The sequence below is a fragment of the Excalfactoria chinensis genome, chromosome 5 (genome assembly GCF_039878825.1).
Source record: "Excalfactoria chinensis isolate bCotChi1 chromosome 5, bCotChi1.hap2, whole genome shotgun sequence".
Taxonomy (NCBI): domain Eukaryota; kingdom Metazoa; phylum Chordata; class Aves; order Galliformes; family Phasianidae; genus Excalfactoria; species Excalfactoria chinensis.
In genome coordinates this window covers 28,970,514-28,979,431 of record NC_092829.1, presented here as the reverse complement: position 1 = coordinate 28,979,431, position 8,918 = coordinate 28,970,514, and positions in this window count along the sequence as shown.

Genomic DNA, 8,918 nt, shown 5'->3' with positions numbered 1-8,918 from the left:
CTCCTGCTGAGATGCATCACTGCAGCCAAAAGGGGGAAGTTTTGCTCTTCCACTTTCCTGCTCCACTATCCTCTCTCCTGTATTTCTCCTTTTCCACACCTGATTCTTATTGCTTTCTGGTGCAATGCTCATCAGACTCCTACATCAGTTAATGTATTTCACTGCTACAGCAGGAATCTGTGAAGGATTTTAATGCAGTCTGGCAGGAAAATAACTCACAGATGGGTCTAAGGAGTGCCAGAGACAGCACAGTAATTAGCATGAATGGGATGCAGGGGTCAGTGGGAATTTGAACAGGTGCAACAGAATCTGACTCTTCTGTCTGTTCTGTTGGGTTGCCACACTCCAGGGACTGGCATCCCAAAGGAGACCCATTTGGAAAAAAAATGGTATTTCTGACTACACCAGAGGCTTGCGTGATCAAATTCTTGTTCCTTTGAGACAGTTGTATTAGAAAAGTCAGTATCTTACCACTTCTTCCAATCTTGCTCCCTTATTTAACTGCAGTGTTCCTAAATTCACATCTACTCCGTCACTTTAAGTGTTTATCGAACTTGAAAGGCAGGAATCACTTGAAATCATATTTTCCAGCAAGTAAGTTAATCTAGAAGTTGTTTCATCCAGAAACAGAAGAGATGAGATGTTGGCTATGTTTACTGATGTATCACTATTTATCTGTATATTTTGAAACACTTAGAATTTAGTTAAGCTCTGATACCCATCTCTTAAGGATCAGGAAATTGAGTCAAAAATACAAGTGTCCAGAACTCTTCCAGTCCAGCCCAGCCCAGCCACTGGCTAGACTAGCTCACTCTGGCACACCACTTATGAAAGCATAGGCATTACTTTATGTTGCAGAAATGCCAGTTGTTTTCAGTATAACCTTTCTTCCCTTCCTTTTTCCCAAGATTAAATGTACATGACAGAAATTAATAGTACTGATATCTCTGTGTGCTCAAGAACTATGGTAATTAGTACAGCAGGTGAATCTGTATAGAACAGGAGCATCAGAACTTTAAATGCTAATGATGTGAAAAACATGTACAAAAAAAGGCGTGTAAAAAACATTGAAATCCTTAACATTGCTAATGAACAAGGCATAAATCTGAAAACAGCTGCAGCAAACTCCTCAGAAGATGAGGAAAGTAAGCACAGAACAAGAAGTCTTGATCTTGCTTTCTGAATTTAGACAGATGTCACCCATGACCTTAACAGGGAGCTTCATCTGGGTGTGAAATGCAGCATTTGGTTTTATTCACCAGCCTCCAAGGATAAACCCATGCTGGCCAGATAAACAAAACAAGACAGGAACAGTATACAGTAGCCCTGTACACTAAACCAACAAAACAACTTAGTATTTCACTTTAATTACAGAGCTTTTGACATAGATTAGAAATTTGTCTGCTTTCAAAGTATCCTCTCCTACACTGTGTTTGTTTAATTGCTTGCTCAAGAAATACAACCTGAGACCAAACATTCATCCACAAAACACTTTGCCACTGTGTATGGGCACTGCTAACACTTTAAGAGAGAGCCATAGCTGCTAAAGCTGATGACAAACACTCTCTTTTCAATTACTGTAAATTGTGCCCTTATTATTACAGTAATCTGTATTCAGGATGACTTTCCAAATCAAATTTCCTTCTGAATGTACCCATCGAGAGTACACTTCCAGGGAGGAAAGTCTATTGCTGCATGCATCTCTTAGCATCATCTCCAACAGCTCTCTCAAATACATATGTGTTTCTTCCGCTGTCTTCCTTCCCAAAGTGACAAATCAGTTTGCTAAGTCACATGATGGAAAAAGATCATCTGAACCCGTACGATAAAGCAAGGGTTCTGTGTCAAAGCTGCAGCTGGGACTGATCTGCAAGTGCTGTTCCAGTGAGCCTGAACATCACTGCATGGCACATGCCTGAGCTGTAAAACAAGTCATCCAACTACACCTCACAAGGGAGCTCACTGCCTAAAAAAAGACCGTTGTGCTGCTTGTATGAGGGGTATAGGCCTAGCAGCTGGAAATTGTGGGAAAGGGCTCAGCTGTGCGAATCCTGCATTGGCAGCCTGAGGACATCTCATGTATGTGTAACCATGGTGTCTGATGGCTTTCAGATATGAACTCGGGAATCCAGTGTTCCAGAGATACCCAGCACATCAGAAAAAAAATGATACTTAAAAGACAGAGCAAAAATTGCCCAGAAGCAAACAAGTGATCTGGACCATAATCTGGGTAGTGTGCAAAATATGTTATCTAAAAATTGTACTTACCCAGACTTCCACAGAATTTTCTCCAGAACAGACTGTTTTCTGTTATTATATGCCACTGGTGAAAAGGAGGTGATTTCTGAAAGACCAGATGTGATAACTAAGTTATTTAAGAGTCTTCCATATTTATTTTTTTTAATCTACTCGCTAAGTAGGTAGATTGCTGCCTTGCTAAAAGGGAAGCGATTTGGAAAGGAAGTGTACTGGGGACTTAGGACTTAAAAAGTCAAAGTTGATGAAGTTTTGTGGAAAAACTCTGTCTCAATAATTTTTTACTGAGGAAGTCAGCTATGAGGAACTGATGTAACTGTTCATTTTGGCTTTTGAAGTAATGAGAGTGCATCCAAATCTGTACAAGAGCCATTATACTATAGAATGAGTTCTAACCCCAGGTGAAGTTGTGTGAATGCTTTCCCAGGGGCTTACACAAAACACAACTTGATTATTTTTTAAAGTAGCTTTTCTGAAGAATAGGATTGTCTGGATAACTGCAGCATATGAATTCAGCTGAAACTCTTCTTGATAATTAACTCAAGGACTCCAAATCCAGTGACACAGCTAAACACTTTAACTTCTGTCACTGTTTTACAAGTTCCCGGAATAGAACTGTAAGTGTTCCACCTCAGCTTGTGCTTCAAGGAGTGCCTCACTCCTGTTTTTTTTCCCCACTTACAATCTTATCGTTAGACTTTTTAATTATTGACTTTGTTTTTAAGCTATTTCTTTCAGCACCCTGGGTTCCTTCCAGGCAGCTGATCAAACCTCTTGCACCCTGGAAAGGGAAGGTCATGCAATTCTTTATTTGCTGAAACACAATCACAGTGCAAACTCTTTGTGAAAGAGCTGGCTGTTCCCAATCAATCTCTGCTGGCCTTTCATAACGACAAAGATTGAACTCCACTTATTGTTACACTTGATTGTAAGTCTTTTCAATCTTTTCTTCTTTTGACTGAATATATAAACCCAGGTTCACTATAGGAAAAGATAACCCTTGCTTTCAATGGGGCTTTCACACTGATGGCCCAGGCAAGATGGGCATCTTCTGAGATGCTTACATTCCAGAGGAAATTATTAAGCTGTCAGCTGCCTTGAGCCAAGGGATCTTTGTGTCAAAGCCCATGGAAACACATGGCAAATCAGTCTGTCTTTCTCTGCACTCACAAAAATTCCTTTCTATTTCTACCAGTATGAAGGAGTGCACTCTCCTAGAATGTGTGAGTGCTCACTAGTAAGTGAGTGTTTATTGCAACTTAGCTTATGTGCATTAAAGTAGTTCAGCACATAAATGTGAGCATCTTCTTACCAAAGAATAGGTGGATCTGTTTAGCAGTTTTGATTTAAATGCAACATGGCATAAACTCATTCCTAATAAGTACTGAAGATCAGAACTACACTTGTGGTATCCCTGAATACAGTTATGCATACCCAAAGTCAATAGGTCTGAAACAAACACCTTGCCTATGTAGAATTATTTGTCATGCCTTCCCATATGATACTTATAACCACCAGTACTCTATCATTTTCTCAGGGCGTGTCGTTCTCTATTTAGAATAGATGGCGTTAAGGTATGATTGAACAGACTTGAGTTCTGTGTTTAAAATGTGTAACACAACAGCACAAATATGCATTTATTAAACTCATAAAAATGTCTTTCTATTATTCATGTGCGTTTTCCAGGGCATTGGGTACACTGCTTTGCCTCAGTAAAACATGCTGATCAGTTTCACACAAGTAACAACAAATAAATATTGATAATATTATTTCTCTTGTATCTCTTCTTAATTAATGCTAACTATGGCTAACCTGATTTCTTATTAAAAACAAATTAATGTGTAGCTCATATGTAGGCAATACACTGCTAGTAAGAGCACCCTTCTGCATAGTTTACTACCTCATCTCTCTGAAATCAAAGAAGCAGTAGAGTTATTATCAATTTATGCTTTGGCTAACAATAATGTATTAGAATAGTTACATTTTATGGAAGCAAGCATTTTCTTATTTTTTAACAGCAGAAAGCTCAGCCATATATTGCAGCTTTGGTACTTCATTTTCAAAACCTGTGGCTCTATAATCTGCTTCTTTTTGCTCCTGATTACAGCATTAACATCCTGATGCTTGACAATCTGGCAGATAAGAGTGCTAAAGAAAACAGCTGCCTCACTTTATTCCCACCTTGAATATGATCCTTCTTCTTTCCTAAAGGAGCTCTGCAGGGGCTCTATTTGGTGTTTTCAGCCTAATTTCCAAACAGTTGCAGATTGTGAATTGTCATTACAACGAATTTCCTTCGATCCCCATTGACGTAACTCTATACTTTTTATGCGTACATCTTCTGAGACAAGACCTTTAGGCCCTAGAATTGCATACCACAAACAAGCCCATCTAGCCAAGTTTGGCAGCTACTTAGAGAGCATTTTTCCAGCCAGCTGACCTTTCTAAGTTTGTCATAGCTGGCAAATAGACTTGTTCTGGAAGCATGGCATCCTTTTACTTCCATTGCTGTTCTTAGCCTGTACTCAGATTTCAGGTATCATTAACCTTAAGGTGACTTTAACTTGAGTAGTAATCCAGTCATTTTTCTCCCAACAAAAATGCAGTCTTATTTTTTGATATGACAGCAGTTTCATGACATACAGAATATTATATTGAAGGCTCAGGTCTCATTTTCATTTAAAGCAGTGTCTCTGTAAATATGTAGTCTTGTCTGAAGGTGTGTGTGTGTGCCTGCGTGAGTATTCCAAAATTAGGGATTTTTAAAATTGATTTATATTCTTCTTATTCGACAAATAATGATCTCAAGGAATAAGGAGTCACGATCAACATTTCCACTAACTGTTACTAATTCCTATGCAGGCTGATCACCTTGAGACATAAATGACTTTAAGATATCCTACCTATGAAATATATGGAGGCTGCTCTAAAAGTAATGCCTCCTGTTTTATGGTGTTTGCCCACAACATCAGAGTTGGATGTTGGTGGTATGGCAGTAGAGGCTGAACTTTTTCACCACAGTTCCGTTACACGTTGTTGCTGTGTGACAGGTGGCAGCGGAAGGGCAGTCTGACAAAGTGGCATCTGACATAGAAGTGCATATGAAGCGAAGGGGTGTCACTGAATTTTGTCAAGCAGAAAAAATGACATCCATTGACATCCATGGACACTTGCTGAGCATTTATGGAGACCAAACAGCGCATCTGAGCACAAGCAAGTGGTGTGTGGTACATTTCAGCAGTGGTGCAACTTTTTACAAGCATGACATGCAGGCTCGTTCATCAGTGATGAAAATGCTAATGGTGGTGACTGTAGTGTTCTGTAGCTGAGAATTTGCTCTATCAAACTGTTACTATGCTCTGTTGTTGTTTCCATGGAAATAAATAGGAGGCATTACTTTCAGAGCAACTTACATATAAATGTGTTCTTGGCTTTGCAGCCTGCAATATCAGTTGATATACTTTGAAACTATGAGTTACTGAAAAAATCATAATGTTTTAGAGCAGGAAACATTCTGATCCTCTGATGTCCATGACTGTTTAAGCTTTTAACAAAATGCTGTCCAATTTAGTTAAATAGATATTACCTAACTACATTTAGCACAGAATATTCTACAATTCTTTATAAGATATGTTTTAATTTCTCTTTGCAGGTTAGTCAGCTAGAGAGTTCTCAAGGAACTAACTGGAAATCCTTCTGTAGATACATTGGAATTTTGTTCTTTCCACCACTCAGTAAAACTGGTTGTCATACAGCTTTGAGTAAATGCAGCCAGCTAGTACATATTTCTTTTACTTAGAGCCACAGCACACAGTCTGAAAACACACTTTTCTTGAATGAGTCTTGAGTGTGATTATTTCTTGTACTTAGTTTTGGAAGAGATCATTCACCATTCATTTTCAATGTATGCATTTCAGGAGAATACTTTCAAATATCTAGAACTGCTTTCCTGTCTCAACTGGTTAAGCTGCAGTGTATATAAAAATATAGCTTATGGTATATAAGCTGCTAAGTATATAAAAATGTCTGTTTAGTAAGTGAGACCTCTGAAGGACTTTCATCTCAGTTTAGTACTAGGTCACTGAATTGTGACAGCTGTTCTTTTGCTTATTATTCTAGTTTATTTGTTTCTGTTACTATTATAGTTCTAGAAATAAGGGTAATAAGGTTGGTCTGCCAAGCAGAAGAAAATCCTGTTATTTCTTCACTGTATCATCAGTTTCATAGTAAGCTACCTCCAGAGAGGCTAACATAAGAGATCCTTTAAAAGATGCTCTGCATACTGTTAAAAGTGTAATTAATACTAAAGTTGTCAAAGATGGTAACAAATGTACAGAAGTAATAAGCAAAGAGAAACTCACCAGTGGTGGTGCCTTCGCCAAAGAAGCTGGGGCAGTCCTCATGGGAGAGCGACCTCCAAGAGATGCTGCCTCAGTGGGAGTCAGCCCTTAAATGAGGTCTCAGAGGAGGTGGAGTCGAGCTCTACCCCTTCCGGGAGCACAGCTACATCACTCTCACCTGTGCTCCCACAGCTGACCCCACACTTGCCTCAGCTGATTAATCAGAGGTTCAGGCTGTGATTACCAATCTCCCATACACCACTCACTTGTGTCAGAAGTATTTCAGATAACATTACTTTTCTTGTCTAATAAGTTTCACTTGGTTCCAATTGAACGTGTGGCCAAAGTGGATGATCTTGCCTCTTTCACCTCTCACAGCTTTGTTTCCCCTTCCCCTCACTTGCACAGGCCCTAGCAACTGAATCCTCAGGATGTGCACAAGTCACTGAACTGCACTAGCAGAGTAAAAATAGTTTTCTTGTGGCAGTTCAATATTCTGTAGTTTCAATGAGATGATCTAATTCATGGCCACAGTCATTGGGAAAAAACTGGACAAGACAGGGGAGGAAGAATATACTTCTCCCCTTTACTGACAGCATAATGAGAACCTTCACTGCTAATTAAAACATGTGCCAGTGGGGTTATTTCTAAACTTGGCCCTGTGAGTGAATTATTGCTGCAATGTGAAACTATTCTGTTACTGTATCCTCCCAGCCATTCCATCCTGGGGCTTCTTTTTTAAAAACCCCTTTCTCTCCTAAGTGCCCTCTCGTGGGCCCTCTAATTTACTTTCATTATGATTTTCAAACTCTCCTTTCTGACTCCACAGACCCTGTAAATGGAGAACCCTTGCAGGTGCTTGGCCTCTCCCTTAATTCAAACTGTGAAATGAGGTTCTTTACACCTTTGAACAGAGCAGTCACCATCTGCCTCCCTGCACCAGTAAGGCTCATCTCAGTGAAGAAGTAACCTCTACTCTACTCACCTCACCCTTAGAACCAGGATGGGATCTTTGGAGATCTTCTGGTTCTGAGCAAGGCCAGCTGGGGCAGGTTGATCAGGTTTTGAAGGATATAGACACTGCAGCTTTTCTGGGCAGCCCGTGCCAGTCACCCTGGAAGTAAAATATCTACAGGCAGGATGATGATACTCTGGAGGCAGATGTACTTCTATAAATACCCACAAGTTACATGTGTACATGAAAAGCAAACAGTGGTAATTAGCTGTTCTTTGTCTCAGACCTTAGCCATTTCTTGTAAAATTATTCACTAAGTGCATTTTTTAATATATTATACATAAGTTCTAGAGGCTTTTAAGGCAAGAATATTTTCAGCCTAATAAACAATTCAATAGAACTTTGAAAATAGATACAAATATACTTAGTCTCAGAGGGAAAATGTGTCTGATATGCATATGCTGCATAGGAACAGGAACACTTTCATGAATAACCCAATTGATCCCAACAGCAGAAGCTGATCTGGGTGCGTATGTTGCAGATGGACTGGTCTTGGGTCAGCTGTACATTAATGGTTAGGATTAAGATGCTAGTTATGAGGAGGAGAAATCTAAGAGATGCAGTGAGACTGGTGCTCAAGCAGGTTTCCAGCATAGTTTAAAGTAAGGCTGAAAGCAAAAGATACTCTTTGTTTCTTAAAGCTGCACTTAGCATTTCCACAAGATTGTTAGTTAGCAGATCTTTTTTGAACTCCTTTTCTTTCTTGCTCCACGTTATGTGTCTGTATACAGCAGTTTATGACTTTACTGACAACCTAGAAACCCACCTGAATCACAATTCTAATAAATACCAACCAAAGGGGACCTATCATGTGCCAGTTGAGATGCTAAATCCATCCCTTCAGATCAATAGAAGTTGTTCCAGATCGTCAATTAATTGTTTTTTTTATGCAAGGTCTCATAAGGTTGTGGGAACTTCAGGTGCAAAGATGTCCTCTACCCCTAAGTGGCAGATATTGCTGATAAAACAATGAAGTGAAACTGAGGCAGACTTTTTCATAAAGCTTTTGAAAATGTCAGTCGATTCCAAAACACGGCTAGTTATACTCACTCCATTTTATGGTTGAGGAAACTAGGAAGGGAAATGACTTACTCAAAGTCTTTAAGAATTTTGAAATCAGTTCAAAGCTCTCAAAATTCTTCCACTCAATTTTCTTGCCTACAGACCGTTTCTATAGACAACAGAAACATCCCATGTTTTTTTTACACATTTATTAAATATGCTCAGTAGCCATAAAGAGAGAAAATGTTCCCAAGTCAGAGCCTGAATTGAGTGGATTTAGGTAATGCAGGCCAATGAAAGACTGA